Genomic DNA, 22,896 nt, shown 5'->3' with positions numbered 1-22,896 from the left:
GAATAAATAATATAAAAAAATAGAAAATAATATATTAATTAATAAAAACGGAGGAAAATACATGTCTCGATTGGGTAGTGAAGTCTTAAAAATAGTTTTAATTGAATTTCATTTATTTCATGATCTTATAGTTTAGGGAGTTACAATGCATGATTTTTAGGGTACAATGAATTTTAGATCATTTAACTTTAGATGAAAATAGATGACAAGATAAAATAAAAATGATAAAAGAATTTCATTTGCGTTTATGTTAGGATTAGTGAATACTTCTTTATTTAAGCATCTCTCTATCGTTTAGGATTATATATAGGCTTAACTTTAGATCTAGCTCATAGGAGATTCATGTCTAAAGGCTTAAATAACGAGACTTTGTATATTCTTTGCTCAACTAATAATGAGTTACTTTACCGCGCTTTACATTTTGTTGTCCTTTTTATCACATTTGAGTGATGTGAGGTTTTAATTATACTCACCGGGTTCTTGTCAGGACCCAAAAAAGAAGAAGAAAAGATTGTTAAGTCAGATAAATTTGTCCAAAATGCCATTTCAACTTTGTTAATCAAAACATAGATATGAAAAAGCCTTACAATTGATAGAGATATCAAACCATTTCAATTATATCAAATTTCTAAACAATGTCTATGCAACATGCATATTCGACAATATGTGATATAATTAACAATATAAACATTGATGGATAATTTTATAGAGAAAATTATCAAAATAGTCATATATATATTGCAATTTTTCCAATTCAGTTATAAACATTTTTTTAGGCCAATTCAATCATAAACCATTTGCATTGTGCCAATTTAATCCATTAGACCATTTTTGGCTAGTCGGTTGATGCTAACATAGACAAATTTTAATAATATTTTATTTTTTTTTCAAATTTTTATTAATCTTATTCTTTTTTTTCGCTTTCCTTTTTTCTTCACTTCCTTCTTCTTTCTCTAGTTGGTTGTCGTTAGCGATGAGCTAGAGGCAAGGCCAACAAGGGACCTCATTGACCTAGGGAATCTTGGCTGTGGTGGGCAACCTCCTAGGCTATTCGCTAGGCTAGCGAGGCTCGTAGAAGTCGGATCTGGCGAGGTTGAGCCTCACCAACCTTGGGCGATGCTTGACCTCACTAGATTTGAAGAGGTTGTGCCTCGCTAGAGGCCACGAGGTCAAAGGGTGCGGCCTTTAGCTTGGGTGAGTCTCGCTAGACATGGGTAGGTTCTTTGCCTTGCCGGATTTGGTGAGGTCTTGCTCAACCATGGTGAAGCAGCCTCACCGTCGCTAGGTGAGGCTCACTCTTGCTAGTGGCCAACAAGAGCAAGCCTCACTAGTGGCTAGCGAGGTTGACCTCCCCAACTAGAGGAAGGAGGAAGAGGAAAAAAAATAAAAAAAATAAAAAATAAAAAAATTCGAAAAAATATTATTAAAAATTATTAACGTCGGCGTCGGTCCATGTCCACGTTAGCACCAGTTGGTCAAAATTGGCTGAATGGACTGAATTGACACACTTACAAAATGTTTAGGATTGAATTAGCCAAATTAAAAGTTTAGGAAAAAATTGGAAAAATTGCAATAAATCTAGGACTGTTTTGGTAATTTTTCCCAATTCTATGACAAATATATATATATATGTATTGTAGGTATTGACAATAAATAATAAGTGGCACAAACTAAAAGAACAATGAATATTATGATTCCGGTGCTTCAATTTACAAACAGAAAGAAATAGACTAAATTTTATTTTCATAGCACATAAACTAAAGTTAGCAACTAATCATTTTAACATTCATCGTAAAACGCACTATTTATAGATAAACTTTGGTAATTATTCGTATCCTCTAGAACTTTGGCACATACGCTTAGGTAATCATTAATTTCCTCCAATACTTTGGCACGGTTTGCGCAATAGCTCATGAACTTTGCGAGGTTACCAAGAACCTCCCAAATTTTTTAAGGGGGAAATGTATAGCATTGCAAAAATCAAGAGCAATTGTATGACAGTGTCAAAGTTCAAGGAGGTCATGAACAATGACGTTATGAACATAACTTAGTTTGTATGCATAGGGAGTCCAAGTCCAGGTGAGGGCAGCGTAGCCATTGAAGGAGTTGCCCAATGGACCTGCTGTACTGTAACAACAGAGGTAGCTTTAGTAGCTGGAATAGGTGCAATGACGAGTGCAGTACTAAGCATGACTAAGGTAGGTTTGATTATCCGAGAGGGAGGGGCAATAATGGGAGTGAGGTTAACTGTGCAGGTGGAGTTTCAGGAATGACCTCCTCAGTTTGTTCTATTGTATCTGGTGGGCCATAAAAGATTTTCCAGTAAGGACTATTCATTTTGACTTCCGCTCAAAGCCATGGCCCATAAGCCATCTTTTCTCTGCCCTCATGCTTATCTTCAGAATATGGAATGTCTTTGCAGTACATCGCATAATGTCCGAGCTTACCATAGGAGAAACAAAAATGCGAAAGCTGTTCATAACGGAAATCTAGCCAAAAAGGTTTGCCCTATATTCTAATCAACTTCCCTGTTACAAGAGGTATATGGACATTAAGTTGGACTCGAACTCTTCCTGATTTGGACAGGTGACCTTCCTTGGAATCCAGTTTCACTTCTTTTATCTCACCAAGATGCTGAACTGCTTTGAGAAGCAGTCGCTCTAAAGACCATTCTAAAGATAACCAAGTGCCCTGAAAAAAGCCAATGTCCGCCTTCAAGAACTCGTTGCTTGTCTTCGTGTATTTTAAATTTTGCAATGTAGAAACCTTCCTCATGTTGTGATATATCAACAGAATCTATGCGCCAGGCTTTCCGTAATGTGGTTTGAAGGGCAGGGAGATTAATAGCTGGGTCAGAAAGGATTTTACCAACCAGTGTTAAACGGCATTCCTCTACCATGTCAGAGGCCGGGATTTCATCCCAATCGTCAATGATCTGTTCAGTAGTTAGACGACCCAGGCAAGTACAGAGAGCAGCAAGACGTGAGGATTGTGTCTGTTGGTTCGAATCCATGGCAATTGGAGTCACAGCCAGAGAACTCGAAGATACAAATGCAGAAGACGGAGGAAACAGCAAGTGGAAAACAAACAGCAATTCGATGTCTTCATTAAAGAGCCCTGAGAATTGTAGACATGCAGAAACTAACTAGGGACAATCAGCGCTTGATTTGGCGGTCCCGACATGGTGCTGAAGCCGATGGAAGAGGTGGGTTGAAACAGAAGAGGAAGATATTAAACCATGCAAACCGTCCAAGTACGAGAGCGACAGGTAGCGAAAATGGCCGGAATTGTGGATTGAGGGGATGAGTGCCGTCCGATAGAACTGAGGCAGTAGGTGGGAACAGGTAATGTAGAGAGATGATGGTGATTGTTAAGAGGGTTGAGGGTTAGGGTTAATAGAAACTACCATTAGAGGTAGATAGAGCTCTGAAAAAACAGAGAGCAGTTTAACACACATTTCTTTATCCCATATCTTTTTGAACATAACTTAGTTTATTTTACCCTAGTTTTTCAATTGCTTTTTACCTTGAAAGGTTACTTTGTTATTTTCCGCCAGAAAGACATTTTGCTTTAAGTCCCTTCTAAGACAGGTTTAATTTGTAGAGATAAATTCAACAAATTTAATATATCCACAATTTGAGCATATTAGGTTTAGATGTTAATCTCATTTACCTATCTTGGAGCTCTTTTTTGTTGGAACCTATCTTGTAATTTAAATTATTCTTTTCTTGTAATTACGTATATCAAACTTTTAATTTTTCTTATGACATTCTAAGTCTATATTCTAGCTTAAATCTTAGTATTTGTAGCTCCATTATAGAACTATTTTGGAGTAACAAGTTTATTTAATTTCAATTTCATCTCTTTTCACAGATCTATATTAGTTCTCATTCGAAAATGTGTTCGAGTTTTGACTTCAACTTAGCCGCTTAAGTTTAATTCATCCAATGTAATCGCATTTATTTAAGAAGTTAATATACATTTTAAATTTATTGCATGTAAAAAGTCCGTACATCTACGATCGATCAAAGGGTGAGATTCAACCACTCACCCCATTTAATCTCACTATAATTACCTTAAATGCCACCATACCTTATAAGAATCACTCACGCCGCCAAACTTGATCCCCAAATCTCTTCCTGTCTCCCTCCCAGAATAATGGAGAGAAAAATGGCAACATCTAACGAAATAGGTTTCTCCCCGAGATTCACCTAGTGGCAAAGGCTTTGTTGTGCTTTCGCCTGCAAAATCTGTGTCTCTGTGTTCGATTCTCGTCCTGGAAATCTTAGATTTATGTAGAGAAGAAGTCACGAGGATGGGCTGTTTGCTAATGTACCTCCGGAGAGCCATTTAATTACGGTTATACCCCTACGTTATCAAACCAAAAAATAGGAAAAAAGAAGAAGAAGAGGCCGAGGTTTATGGGGAGAAGGAAGGATGGCAGAAAAGAGAGTTAAAAGGAAGAAGGGAAGACATTTTAAATCATGCGCACTAAAGTGTCTTTTTATAGCGAAAAATATTAGATTTAAATTTATATGAAGGACTCCAAACACATCTACATAAAGTATTATGCATCCTATAGAGTGACGTTTGTGGGCTCCTTGTTTCGGACACTTTGGGTGGTGAATGCAAGTGATTACATGATGTTAGGATTTTCTACAATATATGCATGGACCAATGGCTAGGTCCAACTCACAATTACATGCATGAACGACTAACTGATATATAAGTTAATCTCTAAACACATGTGCATATCATGCTCTTAACCCTATATGCAGTGAACTTTTAAGTTTGAGTCTCTTCTGTAGATCAAAAAGGGCATTGCGTGGCTTTTCCCATTTGTGATTGCATGGCATATAGCAGCTCAATGAAAGGCATCCCGAACGAGGACGGATCCATCTAGGCAATTTCCATGGTCTTAAACTGCATGTCACCATGTATAAAGTTTTGATAGCGGGGGGAGCCGTAACTAGAGCAATATCATGCTAGCACACAAATACTGATTACCTTATGCTTGGTAACATTTTGGAAGCTTCTTAGTTAGCATTTACTTAGGCGTACAACTCACATTTTCTAACAAGACCTTGGAACGGGGGCAAATTTTGAAAGGGTAGGAAACCAATTTTATTCTCAAACAAATTTTAAATTATCCTCCAATTTTCCGTACCCACATGCCATTTTTCATCTTCCAAACAAAGTCGAAATGAGAAATGATCATATTTGATTGGTTCGTCTTTCATCAACAATATTCACAGGGACTCACGTGGATGGTTTAATTCTTGAGAAGCTTCTATTGTCGGTGGATGAAGATGGCTCATATTCAATTACTTATGCTAGGTTCTTTCGTAAATGAAGACATGATCGTTGAAAGATGGTGCCCTGAGACGTGGATGAGCTCATGTAATCCATCAATGGTCATGCGTCGTGTCACTTAGTAACTAAGATTCGGTACTTGCAAGCTGAATGCATTTCTCAACGATTAGCAGTCCATCTATGACATTTTATGTAACAGTGTTTTATTTGTTTTTAATAGACTAACCAAAAAAAAAAAAAAACATCCAATTACTATTTTCTCCTTCCAAAAAGAGTGCCAATTGTCCTATTGATAAAGAATTACTAACTTATCTTGCTAGTGAGAAGAAATATAAATATATTTTTTGTTGTACGGTAATTGATCCTATAAAGTGACCAAAATTCATCTACAAATCAATTTCTTTTATACTATAATGCCACAATCTAGATAAAAAGAAAAACTTGAAATTGCCAAGGTATACCGATAATTAAGCGCAAGTTAACATGAATTAACATGATTTGACTAGTCTCCTAGGAGATAGAGCGCAAGATCCAAGATCCTCTATACAAAATATTAACAATTTAATGCTCCCTTTGTATTCTCTTATTAGACATGCTCACTAGGCAGCTCTAGCATGTCCTGGGCTCAAAACCTCTTAGCTCTTGCCTAGGTCCAAACTTGCGGGTTTGGGCAAGTGCTCAGGCCAGCCCAAGGAAAAACCATGGGCGGGCCCGTCCTGCCCATTAGACCAACTTTCCTTTTCTATTTTTAATTTCTCCAGTAAAGATAAATGGAAACAGAAACAAATAAAATTAATAATGTTAGTGTCGCGACCAATTTTTTCGGGTGTGAACCACCTAGGGTCTGGCTAATGGATTGTTAGGCAGAACTTAACTCGGGCTCTCTCAATCATATATCAATTCGCGACTTAGGTTTAAATTTCTTAACATCCAATTGATTTTTTTTAACTAGGAGTCGCCACTAATCTATTTTTGGTGGGTCGATTAAAAACCCAAGTAAAGTAATTGGAGATTCACTTTACTCCTACGAACCAGAGATTTGGGTACGGGGACTTGGTTACGCTAGATTTCTCTAACGCCCTTTCAGTACCATTTCTTTTATTTTTAAAAAATGTTTTTTGTAGGCAGTTTGGATTGATTTTAAATCTAATTCCCTAACATGTGAAGTGTCCATGCAGGTGCGCAAACCACCAATTTAACACCCAATAAAGCAATTAAATAATGCAGGACTTACCTCAAAGCAACGAAAGCATCTGCAGTGTTAAATTAAAATCTACATCAACAACCCTACATACGGTTTCTAATTAACAAGCAATTCCTTTTTTTGTTTTCACTTTTTTAACGAGACTATAAACCATATGCAATGCAATGCTTTTAATCTAATATGAAATGATATGGCATGGCAACATGTCCTAAACTATATGAATAAAATTTTGTGATCTCTTAATGAACATGCAATTATTAAATATGCAATCTAAATTAACCAAAATGACTTAATTCTAATGACGTGCAATGCAATGCAATGACGTACAAAATTATTTTAACTAAAATGACACGCGATATACAATTTAATATGCAAGCTATATGTCACGCGACATTTATTAAATGACCTAATCTAATGATGAACTTAACAACAATCACTAAATGACGTGCATTTTATGGACCTAATTCTATATGACATGGGCATTTTTATTCTAAAAAAAAAACCATGCAACCTATCCTAAGGATTGAAATTAATATATCTTAAGACATTTTTGTATTTTTTCATGAAATTCGGAATTAGGTAAAATGTGAAAAATATCTAACTAGATTAAGATTCTATTCAATTTGCATTAGGAATTAAATTAAGCCAAATCCTAATTTAAACTAAAATATTATCTTAATCCAAGTAATCCTAAAATGCAATCTATCTAATATCTAAATTTATAATGAATTAAGGAAAATATTACTTAGAATTAAACTAAGTGCAATTTCACCCTAATATGCAATGACGTGCAAAAAATGCCCTAATTCAACATGATATATGCATGATGACATTTTGTGCTTTTATTAATTTCGAAATTAAAATTTCTCACATGCAATAATGATAAAACTAACATCCTAAATGAATGTGCTTTTTCTTTTGGTTTTCTTTTCCATGATTCAAAATAAAATTCTTATTCTAAATATAAAAGATAATAACCAAACCATACCTAATCTTAATTCAACATTTTTGGATTTTCTTATTTAAAACTCGAAATAAGATTGCAATTTTAACCCTAACACGGAAATATTCTAAAGCAAATCTAATCCTAACTCAAATATTTTTGAATTTTTTTACAAAAATAAGATTGACTCAACCAACTTGACGGGAAATCAAACAAGACAAGATTGATATCTAAAAATCGACAAACCATATCTCGCTTTCATGAAATCGGGTTGGCCAATTTTAAATTAAATCGCGAATCGAATCTCGGGCTTGAGATTGGATTGTTGATTTTTGTAAGGAATTGCGAGTCGGATTTCGGGCGCAAAAATCGGACTGTCAATCCCTAATCTCAGAGGCAGTCTCATGTTAGAATCTCAACCATTCATTCAGGAATAATCCTACTAAAAACAAAGTAAATAAATGAAACTAACATAAAAAATAAAATAAAGTAAATAAAAAAGAAAAACTACCTAATTTCTTTTTCTTTTTCTTTTTTTTTGTTTTTTCCTTTCTTCTTTTTCTTCCCAAACACGGCGTGCTCGTGCGGCTGATCTTCGGGTAGCGGGTTCCGATCGTCGGAGGGCGTCGAGGTCGGAGCTCCAGCGAAGGTCTGGCGAGGGGAATCAGCGGCGGGCAGACTGGCGGTTAGAGGCGTCACGGTCGAAGCTGGGTAGAGGGGCAGGCCGTCGGGCGGAGATGGCGGGGTGCGGTGTCCGGATCTGAGGCGTCGGGGGAAGGGCAGCGCGCGACGGTGACCGACTGGTGTCGCGAGGCTGACCGAAGCGCGAGGACTGGGGACTCGTGGGTTGCTGGTGCCGGCGCGGATGACTCGGGACTCCGGCTCGGTAGAGAGCGGCGCCGGGAAGTCGCGGACGAGCGGCTCAGACGTCGGGCTTCATGGACCGCTGGGCTGGCGTCGCGGGTTGCTCGCGAAGGAGGCGCGGCGAGGCTCGGCGTCGTGGTGGCGCGGGTCGTCGTGGCTCGTAGACGGAGACCGGCGGTCGCGACTGGCTTCGGGGCGGCGAGCGGATCTAGGAATCGAGGCGGAGGCGGCGCCGGGGTGGCACGGATCTAGATCCGGCGGTGGCTGAGCTCGGGGCGGGGCCAACGGCGTCGTGCATTCGGCCACCGAGCGAGCAGGAGGCGAGGTGTTGCGGAGGCGAGGTGCTGAGGCGGAGGTCCGAGCGGCGTGCAGTGGGGTCGCGGGTCACCGGTGTGAAGTGGTGCTGATGAGGCGACCGGTGCGGCTCGGTGGCTTCGCGGCTGCAGGTGGAGGGCAAAGTGAAGCCGGCAAGTGTGAGGGAGACGATGAACAGTAAACGTCCCCTCACCTCTGCCTTTTAACTTTTACCTTTTCCCTTCTCTCTCTCTCACCTCACTCTGCTTGCAGACTTTTCATTTTCTGCAGTTTTTTTTTCAGGAAAAGAAAAGAGAAAAGCCCTCCTTTGACTGAAGATGGACGAGGAAGAAAGTCTTTTTTTTTTTTTTTTTTACTTTGACGAAGAGGAAAACCCTCGAAAAAGCCCCCCAAAAGAAGCCCCCTTTTCCTCTGCCGTACACTGTCTCCTTTTATAGACAAACATAATGTGATCTTCTTAGAATATTTCGAAAATTACCTATAACCACCGAATCACAAAATCCTTTTATCTCATAATATTCTCCTTATCTCCTAAATATTTTCTATTGATTTTTAAAGATAAGATCACAACCCGATTTTCTTAAATTCCAAAAATTATTATTTCAAATCTCAATTTCAGAAAATGGGCTCGGGCTAACTTGTAGTCTTTATGGGCTTAGTCCGATCAATTTGAACTCATCCGCACCGGTCCAATAAATAAAATGCCAATTAAAATAAAATGCACATAAATCTATATGCTATGTAATTAATATATTTTTTTGATAAAATTAAACCCCTAATTTTTTAATCTAATAAATGACTATATGGGCTGTTAAAATTTAGGTGTCAACAGCTGCCCCTATTTGAAGGTGAGCTCGAAGATGTTGCATTCAAAGACAAATTGAGACCTAAATTTTAACTATGCACATGCACTAAATGATTTTTTTTTTTTTTTGTTGGGAAATGTATCCCAATTTTTTAAAAAAGAAAGCAATTCATATGGTGCATGGAAATGCTAATGCAAATGTATGAAATCAAAGGAAAGAACGTACCTGCAATTACTTACCAATCGGTGCGGTCAAGTATCTTAAGGTACATGATAAGTCCCTATTTACTCCACAAGTACCCAACTCTCACTCAGGTTCCTTGAAAAGCGTAACAGGTAAGAACATTCACATCTAAAGTGAAATGTTCAACGGAAAAAATTGAGACATCCAGATCAAGACTGAGATGTCAAGATTTTTGAAAAACTCAAAATGCCTAGATCCAAACTAAGGTATAATGAGAAGGATTGACAAACATTCACATCAGTGAAATGTTTGAATGAAAATAATCAAGACATCCAGGTCCAGACTGAGATGTCAAGATTTTTGTACTCGAGATACCTAGATCCAGACTAAGTATAACGAGAAAGGTCGAAAAAACATTCACATCCAGAGTGAAATGTTTAGATGAAAATAATCAAGACATCCGGGTCCAGACAAAGATGTCATGATTTTAGAAGCTCAAAATACCTAGATCCAGACTAAGGTATAACGAGGAAAGTTGAAGAACATTCACATCCAAAGTGAAACGTTCAACGAAGAGAATTGAGACATCCAAATCCAGACTGAGATGTCAAAATTTCGGAATGCAATTTGTATGCAAATGGTAAAGGAACCTACTTGGAATATCTTACCTTCAAGGAGGGTAGAGTGATTCAAGATAGTTGGTGTTACATGTTTAGGACCCGTACATTTCTACGGTCGCCTAAAATAGTAACGAAGAGACTACTTTCCTATGACCCGGACCTTTCTACGGTCGCCTAGTAGGGCAGCAAGGTTTTTGTAAGGAAACTACTTTCCTAGGACTCGTACCTTTCTACGGTCGCCTAGTAGGGCAGTGTTTGGTTGTGTCTAGGACCCGTACCTTTCTACGGTCGCCTTGATGAAAAAATTGATTTTCCAGGACCCGTACCTTTCTATGGTCGCCTGTTAGAGCAATAAATGTTGTCTAGGACCCGTACCTTTCTACGGTCGCCTAAACGGGAATTCACTTTTCAAAACCCGTACCTTTGTACGGTCGACTGACTAAGGAATCATTTTTTAGGACCCGTACCTTTCTACGGTCGCTTGAACGAGGTAATTGCTTTCCGGGACCCGTACCTTTCTACGGTCACCCGTTAGAGCAATAAGGTTGTCTAGGACCCGTACCTTTCTACGGTCGCCTAAGCGAGGTTTTGCTCGGCTAGGACCCGAACCTTTCTTCGGTCGCCTAACGTTGCAGCATAAATTATCTGACCAGGACCCGAACCTTTTTTCGGTCGCCTTAATCAGACTAAATCTAGAGAAAAATCTTTGGGGACAACTTCATCGAGTGTCGATTAAAAGGGACTCTGGGCTACAAAAGCACGTCAAGTCAATATAAAGGGACATCGGGCTACAAAAGCACGCCGAGTCGATAAAGAGGGACTCTAGGCTACGAAAGCACGCCAGGTCAAGAACTCCGGGCTACGAAAGCACGCCGGTTCAATAAAATGGGACTCTGGGCTACAAAAGCACGCTAGGTCAAGAACTCCGGGCTACGGAAGCACGCCGGGTCTATTAAAAGGGACACTGGGCTATGAAAGCACGCCAGGTCAAGAAAGGGACATCGGGCTACAAAAGCACGCTAGGTCAAGAACTCCGGGCTACGGAAGCACGCCGGGTCTATTAAAAGGGACACTGGGCTATGAAAGCACGTCAGGTCAAGAAAGGGACATCGGGCTACGGAAGCACGCTGAGTCGAGAAGAATGACTCTGGGCTACGAAAGCACACCAGGTCGATATAACTGGATAGCTTGACCAAGTCAAGTGTCGATGCACTTGAGAGAGAATACCTGCACAATAACAAGTATTTAAGGTATGGATAGAGATATACTTACCTGATATCATCTTTATTCCTGGGGGAAATGTCTTCTACAAAACATGGTCATAGGAGAAGCAATATGCATTTATGATCACAAACATTCATTGATTTAAGGGCGGTTCATGCGCTGTGATTTATATCAAGCCCGCATCACCTAACTTCCATTGTGAAGGATTTCACAAATAATGTTCCAATCTGAACACATGAGTGTCATGGATGTGCCAAATGGGGGACCTCTTGGTCTGAAAGGACTTTTCACTCATCCTCATTAAAATGGGTTGTTTTATCCTGACCTTTGACGTAGGATTTTTGACATTCATTTCATCTCACCATTGTCATGCCGAACAAGGGTCCGAGTAATCTCGCAAGTGGTACGAACTTACCAATCTGAGAGGTCTTTAACAGGGACCGTAATGCGGGCTTGGTCAATGGCTTAGCAAAGGAAAACTCTTTGAGTCGAGGCTTTAAAAAAATGAATGATATTTCACAATCATCTTGGGGTTTACAAGCCAAGAAACATGAGAAATGAAGCAGAAATTATCTTACTCACACTTCTTCAAGCAATGCTTCCAAACATATGAACTTTTACGTTAATTCAAGTGCCATAATCTGAAGAGACTTTGTAAGGGACGTAACGTAGGTTGGGTTCATGGATTGAGAAACGAAAGGATCATTTGGCTCAAAAAGTGTTTATGGGGTCAAAGTTGGAGATCTTCTTGACATTTCCAACAATTTTCCTCCCCATCGTCGAAGATTTTCTTCACATCACAACTCCACTGATTGCAACATCTCAACATTTGAGTTTTTTTTTTTTTTTGGTACCACCTTGTTGGGGATACGACTCACTTAAGTGTTTGATTTTTCTTTGGGCATTGACCTTGCTTTTACCAGGCACACTGCTTTTTCATGTCCCATTTTTTGCACTCTTTTTTTTTTTGGACAAAGTCTCCATTTTTATCAGCATTGTAAATCATGCTACTTGAGTGGTTTGATTTTTCTTTCCTTGCCCCAGTGTGGGGGATGATCACCAACTGGGTTTAACGTGAAATGAATTCATAGGCTCAATGGGGTTATGCAATGGATAAAGTGTATATGATAGAGAAAGAACTGCTCTTCGTCGTCCTAAGGCACTTTAAATTATCGTACAAGTCACACTGTAAAAACAATACTCGAAGATTGATGCAAGTGTGAGTAAGAAAATTCCTATCATTCATTTCAAATCTTGTTCCAGTATGGGACGACTCTTGACAGGGATAATTTAAAAAGCTCTCCAAGTGTGTGGGCTCAAAGGGCTGAACAATGGATATACCTGGAGTGTTTCGGGTAGCAGAAGAAACTGCCTCTCATCAGTTTCACGTACCCTTTGCGAGATCACCCTTTTCCTTGTGGGCATGGAATTTTTCACACAACTCACTGGGGGTCAGTGTATGAAACAGTGTATGGAATAAGGCTTGCCTTTCATCATTCCAAAGTATGCCATTTGACACATTCAATCTATCTCACATAATTCATCAAGGAAGAAAAATGCAATATTTGCGACAAATTTGAACAATTCAATTCACTGAGGCAATTTATTCATCATAAAATGTTTGCAATTCAACACATGACATAGCAAATTCTATCGTGAGTAATATTTCTTGACAGCATCTGAATTAATTGGAGTAGAAAACTCATGACTACCCATTTATGCTAGGATGACACCTCCTGAAAGTACATTCCTTACCACATATAGGCTGTAATTTGGAGCAAACTTGCCCCCAGGATCTTCCACTGAAGAATGATGGTTCTCTTTTACTTGCCCCAAATCTTTTTTCATTGCAAGTACGCTCTAAACCTGTTGATCACAAGTTAAGTATATGATCATTGAAACTTGATACGCTATTCTAAGATGTCCCTTGTCATAACAAGTTATAGAATTATGCTTTGAGACAAGAAGCAAATGAGTCAGACAAACAAACAGGTTTAATCTGCTACAAGCTTTGGAAAAATGTTTTCTTTTCTTTCTTTTTAACAATGAAATGCTTTTGCTTTCGAAAAAGTTTTTGGGAGGAAGCATGAAAAAGTCCAGCCCTCAGGATTCCTCCGTGGATGATAGTTTTCTTTTCATGGTTGGATATCGTCATTGGACTGGTTTGGAGTACCCCGTCATGTCCTCAAAATTTGAAATAAAATTGTAATTTCATTGAATAGAATCGAATGAATTACATTATTGGAATGGAAATTGTGATTCCTAAACCCCTAAAAAGAGAAAAAAAAAATTGAAAACGATTCCTAAAAAGCGAAAACCAATCCTAAAAAGTGATAAAAATTCCTAGAAAGAGATAAAAATTCCCGCGCAGGGGAATGTGCAACAATAACAAGTTACTCTTGCAGGCTAACGTCCATGTCATCCGAAGGTCCTTCGTCATTGGCTCCTATGAAGAGGTCATCGAACAGACCTGTGATTCCTTCCAGGGCGTCATCAGAGTTCTCTGTCTTTGGAGGCGTCAGATCGTCCATGTCATTCCATCAACTTGGAACTATGTCGCGGGAGTCAAAGTAAAAGCTGGGAGGAGCTGAATACTTCACCGGAGTAATCAAACTTGCCACTAGGCTGCCCTAGAGTGTCCATCACTTCCACTTCATCCTGCTTTGTCTTAGGGACATTGTCCGGTTTGGCAATGACTAGTGGGTTATCTTCCAGTTCAGGCATGTCATTTTTGCTCATTTGGGTCTTGTATTCCTGTTTTGGAAGTACTACCTCGGGAAGCAGGTGCAGGAGTCAAATCTGCTCGGAGGGATTGGATTTGGGCTGTCATGAGTTGCATAGAGGTGAGCAACTGTTGGAGTTGGTATTCCATAGCGGAGATACGATCACGCATTTCAATTTGGTTGGCCATTTTAGCTCTTGATCGCGTAATACGTGGCAAATTCGTTATCACCTAATTCAAATGAATGAAAATATATAAGTACGAGGTGCAAATAAAGAATCAATCCATGACAATGATCTATCAACTTTTTTCATTTTTTTTTTTATGAAAAGCTCTTACAAAAAGGGAATTTCCTAAAGAGAGCTAGAAAAATAGACATCCTAGCAAAATCAAATTTCCTAGACATGAATTGAAAACAAATTCTCCAAATTTTTTTATTTTCCAAATGATTTATTGCATGGCAATTTCCTCATTTCATTCTTGACAGGAATTAGATCAAATGACTATCCTAAATTGTTATGGACAAACCAAAAGCATGACAAAATAAATTGTATGGTATAGGGATAGAAAACTTACTTTACCAAGAAAAATCAACGGCAATCACATAGACATGCGCATGGTAAGTGGCTCGATTTCTAATCTATAAGGCTTATCAAAGTGAAGCCACAAGGATGATCGGACTAGCCACGGGCTTGTGGACTATGTCGGGTCCTCATGACTCCGGCTTGGTCAAAGAGCCGACCCGGGTCGCGAGCATGCGGACCGAGGTGGGTACTCTTGATACCATGAAAGAAACTTCGGGATTGAGATGGGCGACTCGTACCGCGAGCATGCGGTCGGAGTGGTATCCATCTCAACACCATCCTAAATGATTCTGTGCGGCCCAGGTCCGGCGGCAGGCTATGTGTGCAATAGTGTAGTGCTAGATGCAAGGCATGCACGATCAGTTTATATAAAGCAACACTTCGTTCATGAAAATAACCAATACATTCCTACACCTTCCTGCAAAACAAATGTTAACAAACACTTCCCATTATACCTCCCATCTTACAAGAACATTTAACACCTTAAATGTTAGGGGCGTACCTGGGATCCTCATTTTGCCAAACAAAAATATTTTTTTCAAAAGAATTTGGCGTAAGTCCACTAAGAGTTTTAACTCAAGATTCCCCAGCGGAGTCGCCAAGCTGTCGTGACCAATTTTTTCGGGTGTGAACCACCTAGGGTCTGGCTAATGGATTGTTAAGCTTAGGCTTAACTCGGGCTCTCCCAAACCTATACCAATTCGCGACTTAGGTTTAAATTTCTTAACATGCAATTGATTTTTTTTAACTAGGACTCGCCACTAATCTATTTTTGGTGGGTCGATTAGAAACCCAAGTAAAGTAATTGGAGATTCATTTTACTCCTACGAACCCAGATTTGGGTGCGGGGGACTTGGTTACGCTAGATTTCTCTAACGCCATTTCGGTACCATTTCTTTTATTTTAAAAAAATGTTTTTTGCAAGCAGTTTGGATTGATTTTAAATCTAATTCCTAACATGTGAAGTGTCCATGCAGGTGCGCAAACTACCAATTTAACACCCAATAAAGCAATTAAATAATGCAGGACTTACCTCAAAGTAACGAAAGCATCTGCAGTGTTAAATTAAAATTCACATCAACAACCCTAAATATGGTTTTCTAATTAACAAGCAATTCCTTTTTTTGTTTTCACTTTTTTAACGAGACTATAATCCATATGCAATGCAATGCTTTTAATCTAATATGAAATGATATGGCATGGCAACATGTCCTAAACTATATGAATAAAATTTTGTGATCTCTTAATGAACATGCAATTATTAAATATGCAATCTAAATTAACCAAAATGACTTAATTCTAATGACGTGCAATGCAATGCAATGACGTACAAAATTATTTTAACTAAAATGACACGCGGCATACAATTTAATATGCAAGCTATATGTCACGCGACATTTATTAAATGACCTAATCTAATGATGAACTTAACAACAATCACTAAATGACGTGCATTTTATGGACCTAATTCTATATGACATGGGCATTTTTATTCTAAAAAAAAAGCATGCAACCTATCCTAAGGATTGAAATTAATATATCTTAAGACATTTTTGTATTTTTTTCATGAAATTCGGAATTAGGTAAAATGTGAAAAATATCTAACTAGATTAAGATTCTATTCAATTTGCATTAGGAATTAAATTAAGCCAAATCCTAATTTAAACTAAAATATTATCTTAATCCAAGTAATCCTAAAATGCAATCTATCTAATATCTAAATTTATAATGAATTAAGGAAAATATTACTTAGAATTAAACTAAGTGCAATTTCACCCTAATATGCAATGACGTGCAAAAAATGCCCTAATTCAACATGATATATGCATGATGACATTTTGTGCTTTTATTAATTTCGAAATTAAAATTTCTCACATGCAATAATGATAAAACTAACATCCTAAATGAATGTGCTTTTTCTTTTGGTTTTCTTTTCCATGATTCAAAATAAAATTCTTATTCTAAATATAAAAGATAATAACCAAACCATACCTAATCTTAATTCAACATTTTTTGGATTTTCTTATTTAAAACTCGAAATAAGATTGCAATTTTAACCCTAACACGGGAAATATTCTAAAGCAAATCTAATCATAACTCAAATATTTTTGGATTTTTTTTTTTGAAAAATAAGATTGACTCAACCAACTTGACGACATGAAATCAAACAAGATAAGATTGATATCTAAAAATCGACAAACCATATCTCGCTCATGAGATCGGGTTGGCCAATTTTAAATTAAATCGCGAATCGAATCAAGAGCTTGAGATTGGATTGTCGATTTTGTAAGGGATTGCGAGTCGGATTTGGGCTGAAAAAATCGGACTATCAATCCCTAATCTCAGAGGCAGTCTCATGTTAGAATCTCAACCATTCATTCAGGAATAATCCTACTAAAAACAAAGTAAATAAATGAAACTAACATAAAAAATAAAATAAAGTAAATAAAAAAGAAAAACTACCTAATTTCTTTATTTTTTTGTTTTTTTTTTTTTTTTTCCTTTCTTCTTTTTCTTCCCAAACACGGCTTGCTCGTGCGGCTGATCTTCGGGTAGCAGGTTCCGATCGTCGGAGGGCGTCGAGGTCGGAGCTCCGGCGAAGGTCTGGCGAGGGAATCAGCGGCGGGCAGACTGGCGGTTAGAGGCGTCACAGTCGAAGCTGGGTAGAGGGGCAGGCCGTCGGGCGGAGATGGCGGGGTGCGGTGTCCGGATCTGAGGCGTCGGGGGAAGGGCAGCGCGCGACGGTGACCGACTGGTGTCGCGAGGCTGACCGAAGCGCGAGGACTGGGGACTCGTGGGTTGCTGGTGCCGGCGCGGATGACTCGGGACTCCGGCTCGGTAGAGAGCGGCGCCGGGAAGTCGCGGACGAGCGGCAGAACAGGTCAGGAGCGGCTCAGACGTCGGGCTTCACGGACCGCTGGGCTGGCGTCGCGGGTTGCTCGCGAAGGAGGCGCGGTGAGGCTCGGCGTCGTGGTGGCGCGGGTCGTCGGGGCTCGTAGACGGAGACCGGCGGTCGCGACTGGCTTCGGGGCGGCGAGCAGATCTAGGAATCGAGGCGGAGGCGGCGCCGGGGTGGCACGGATCTAGATCCGGCGGTGGCTGAGCTCGGGGCGGGGCTAACGGCGTCGTGCATTCGGCCACCGAGTGAGCAGGAGGCGAGGTGTTGCGGAGGCGAGTTGCTGAGGCGGAGGTCCGAGCGGCGTGCAGTGGGGTCGCGGGTCACCGGTGTGAAGCGGTGCTGATGAGGCGACCGGTGCGGCTCGGTGGCTTCGCGGCTGCAGGTGGAGGGCAAAGTGGAGCCGGCAAGTGTGAGGCAGATGATGAACAGTAAACGTCCCATCACCTCTGCCTTTTAACTTTTACCTTTTCCCTTCTCTCTCTCTCACCTCACTCTGCTTGCAGACTTTTCCTTTTTTCTGCAGTTGTTTTTTTTTCAGGAAAAGAAAAGAGAAAAAGCCCTCCTTTGACTGAAGATGGACGAGGAAGAAAGCCTTTTTTTTTTTTTTTTTTTTTTTTTTTTTTTACTTTGACGAAGAGGAAAACCCTCGAAAAAGCCCCAAAAAAAGCCCCCTTTTTCTCTACCGTACACTGTCTCCTTTTATAGACAAACATAGTGCCATCTTCTTAGAATATTTCGAAAATTACCTATAACCTCCGAATCACAAAATCCTTTTATCTCATAATATCCTCCTTATCTCCTAAATATTTTATACTGATTTTTAAAGATAAGATCACAACCCGATTTTCTTAAATTTCAAAAATTATTATTTCAAATCTCAATTTCAGAAAATGGGCTCGGGCTAAGCTTGTAGTTTTTATGAGGCTTAGTCCGATCAATTTGAACCCATCCGCACCGGTCAATGCCAATTAAAATAAAATGCACCTAAATCTATATGCTATGTAATTAATATATATATTTTTGATAAAATTAAACCCCTAATTTTTTAATCGATAAATGACTATATGAGCCGTTAAAATTTAGGTGTCAACATTAGGACCTTGTGTTATTTTATATTATCACTTGACCTATGAGTTTTATACTTCTTTTGTCTACCGTATTTGATTTTTTTTTTTGTTAGTGTTCATAAATATTGAGCTAATTAATTACATATATAATCTCTTTTTGGTAATTATGTGGATGGACGGGCCTGGCCTGACCTCAAGGCCCTTGCCTAAGCTCGGCCCACCAACTGATTGGATTTAAATTTTTGTCCAGATTTGCCCAACGGGTCTAAGAAGTTCGGTCAAACACGCCCAGTTTATGAGCAGCTTGTTAGCCGGCCCGTCCATTAATAATGTTTGTGTATATAAGAAGGTGACCTTTTACATTTGCAGCCTCTTTGGTGGAATAAGGTTATGACTTAATTGCTATCGCATTAGCAATGTAGTAAAGTTGTAAAAAATATATTATGTTGTCATTGCTTGGTTTTGATGAATAACATATATAACAAGGAGCGAATAGCATCAAAGTTCTCAAAATATCCCTGAAATCAATATGAGAGAGAACATAAGAATCACCACTTTAATAGTTAATCCTGATTCATGATTTTTAATACTATGTATATGTTATTTATGATATAAGATATTGTTTGTTCTTCAATAATTTATTTGTTAATACAATTATAAGTTAAGCATATCATGTAGGATTATAGGAGGGCAAGAGTCACAACATCGTTCATGAAGAGACTAAATTCCCCTCAAAAGAATGAAGACAATTTTAAGTGGTCAGCCCTACACAGAGATCCTTGCTTCAAAGCTTCATTTGAAACCTTCCAGGTTGATAAGTTTTTTTTTTGCCTTAAGAGGTATCAAACCTTGACCCAAAATTTAGAAGGAACATTAATGATTACACCAACCTTGGCTTTTATTTTTCTTTTTACTTTCTTATAAAGAGATTTCAACTTTCCCTTTTGTCATCAAAATAATTCAATAGATCCGAAAACCTAGTGAAAAAAGTTAAGTGCGTGTGTGTGCGCTTTTTTGTTCTAAGTTAATAATACGAAGAACTCCAACTTAGTACATCTGTAATAAATTTACTGCAAACTAATTTTTTTTGTCACCAAAACCCTAAACCGGTACACTCATGATGCATTTACCCTTCATTAATTTCTGTCAAATTTTACCTTAAAATTGTGAGCTAGATGACACATAGTAATAACTCAATAGACATGGTATATTCATATGTAAATTCATAACTCTATCTTTGTTTTTTCAATAAGCCCCAATTGTTTTTCAATAAGTCCTAATTTGAAAACAATTAGGGCTCTCTCCCTTTACAGGATACTTTAATTCTCCGTCGTCTTTCTCGTCATCGAGTATTGTTCTTCATTGTTGTCTTCGTCTTCGTGATTAGGTATCGGAACTCATTCGAGCACACTCTTCTTCATCGAGCAAGCTTTTTTAACACTGGTAATCTTCTCATCTTTGATTTTTTTTCCTTGCACACTCTTTATCTCAATTATTCTCCTAGTCTTTGATTATTTATTTTCCCTTGTTTGTTTTTCAAACTCATTCGGCTTGGTGTGAAAGATCCCGAGCAATTGTCTATGAGAGTTCATTGTTTTGGCTTGTACATCAAAATCGAATATCCCAAGTAGCTTGTTTGTCAAACTTGATCTTCTCCACTCATTTCTCGAACTAGATTATCCTATCTTTGCTAGTTATCTATGAGAGGTTTATATAATTGCACTTAACCTGGGTGGACTTATGGAGTTTGGTGAGATAATAAAGTACATATGCCGCCATGTAGAATATCTCTATGGTTGTAAGTCAAAGGTAGTGAATTATAATGCAATTATTAGGGATGTTATTGGTCTAGGATACGTAGTTCAAAAGTTACGGTACTGAATTCTTGGGTATTCCTTGAGAAGATGGTGTTGTGCAATTTTTTTGTGATGATCAAGTGCTAGAATTGGTTGATCTAGGATTAAGTTTTGGTATTATGGAAGTATATATTGAAGGAGCTGCTCTTCATGATGGTAGTGGTTCTTATACTAGTGGTAGAAATATTGATGAGGATGATAGCAAGAGTGATGATAGCGATAGTAATATAAAACCATAGCAAGATCCTAGTACATTATCCTTAAGTGATGATGACTACATTCTTAGTGGTGGTAGCAATGATTTCTTTCTTGCAAGGTGAATAAGAAGAGAGACTGACGCCATTCCTGCTACTAATATAGTTAACACTTACATTCCTAAAAATGAGGATGAGGGTGAAATTGATGGAGACATTGATCTAGAAGAAGGAGATGAAAATTTGAAGTCAGTGACCAAATAAGACCCAAAACCATCGGATATGACCCCAAATGTGAGTATAAAAAAAAATACAATTTAAAGTAAGGATGCAATTTCCCTCACATGCCTAATTCAAGAAAGATGTATAACTTTACGCAATCGTAAACGGACTTAACATTGGATGGAAGAAGAGTGAAACAAAAAAGATTGCTGTTAGTTCTATGAGTGGCTATAAATGGAGAGTTTTTGCTAGTTGGATGCTTAGTAAGAAGACTTCCATCATCAAGAATGATGGAAATGAACATACTTGCCCTAGGAGCAGGAGAAATTAGAATGCAATTTATGTATGGCTTGCGGAGTAGTTCTTACCTAAAATTAGAGCTAACTTGAGGTGTACGGCATCACGAATGCAAGTAGATGCAACAAAGATGTGGACATTGACATTGAATAAGAGGATTTGTTACAAGATGATTGCTAAAGCTATCGAGATAATCAAACATCCATTTATTGAGCAATACAAGTTGTAACACTCTCATAAAGTTAGTTGATTTGGTGTAGTCACAATGGCTCATTTGACCTGGAAATGGATGATATAATATGTTCAAGAGATATCATGTGGGATTCAAAGAATTGAAAGAGGGTTTTCTAGTAGGCCGCAGACAAGCAATTGGGTTGCTTGCATGCTTTATTAAGAGTTTAATCAAAGGAATATTGCCTTGTGCTACTAGCAGAGTTGGAAAGAATCTTGGATATGGTTCCTTGAGCCACTACTAAAAGACTTGAAAGTGGGGCAAGGTCTTGGCTGGACTTTCATTAGTGACCAATAGTAGGTAAGATTGTGCACAAGCTTTACTAATAGAAGCATTTTGTTATTAAAAGACTGACTTATTTGCATGTCCAATAAACGTGTTGTAGGGTCTTCTTAATGTAATTTTTAAATTTTCCCCGCAAGCAAAGTAGAGGAATTGTACTCATTACACAAGGGAGAAACATTTAGGAATTGCTGCTAGAGAGCTGCATAATCGACATATGACGCCGATTTCAACATAGCCACACAAAAAAATGATGAATCTATTCGTGTATATGAAGACTTCATGAGATAGGTCCTAGACACTTTTGTAGAGCATTTGTTAAGTGTGGATAAAATTGCAATGCTATCGAGAACAATTTGAGCGAGACATTCAACACATATATCTGCAAAGAAAGGGAATGTCCCATTGTTGATAAGTTAGAGGGCATAAAAAAATTTAGTTATGGTGAAAACATATCAAGAAAGCCAATAAGTGATTAGTTCAAGATCATATTGAAGATTGAGAAGGAAGAAATGAAGCCTAGGTTTTGCATTCTAAGGCTTCCAAATTTGAAGTTGAAGTAAATGATGAAGTGTTTATGGTTGATTTGAATAAGGAAAAAAAGTAAAGAAGGAAAAGAGAAGGAAATAAAAGAAAGAAAAATTAAATAAAAATTTTAAAAAATTAAAATATTATTTAAAATTATCCACGTCAGTATTGATAATACCACATAAGACAACTAGTGTCTATGTTAGTGATTCAAATTAAAATTGGTCAGACAAACTCAATTGGCAAAACGTGAAAATGTTTATGACTCAATTTGCATAATTATAAGATTTATAACTGAATTGATAAAAGTGTAATAGGTTTATGACTTTTTGGACAATTTTTCCTAAGTGTGTGCATGTGTATTTTCTTTTACCATAAGCTAAATTAAAATTGAGCTCTCTCGTAAGCCTCAAACCTAAATTATCGTGTTAATTTACTGTTTTAATTTACATAATCGAAAGGCTAAGGGTTTATTAGAAGAATGATTAGTGAAGTTGTGAAGATGATACGTAGAGGTACTTAAGAATGCATTCATTTCGTG

This window comes from Eucalyptus grandis, chromosome 9 (assembly GCF_016545825.1).
Source record: "Eucalyptus grandis isolate ANBG69807.140 chromosome 9, ASM1654582v1, whole genome shotgun sequence".
Classification (NCBI taxonomy): Eukaryota; Viridiplantae; Streptophyta; class Magnoliopsida; order Myrtales; family Myrtaceae; genus Eucalyptus; species Eucalyptus grandis.
The sequence above is the reverse complement of the archived record's forward strand: the minus strand, read 5'-3'. Positions refer to the sequence as shown.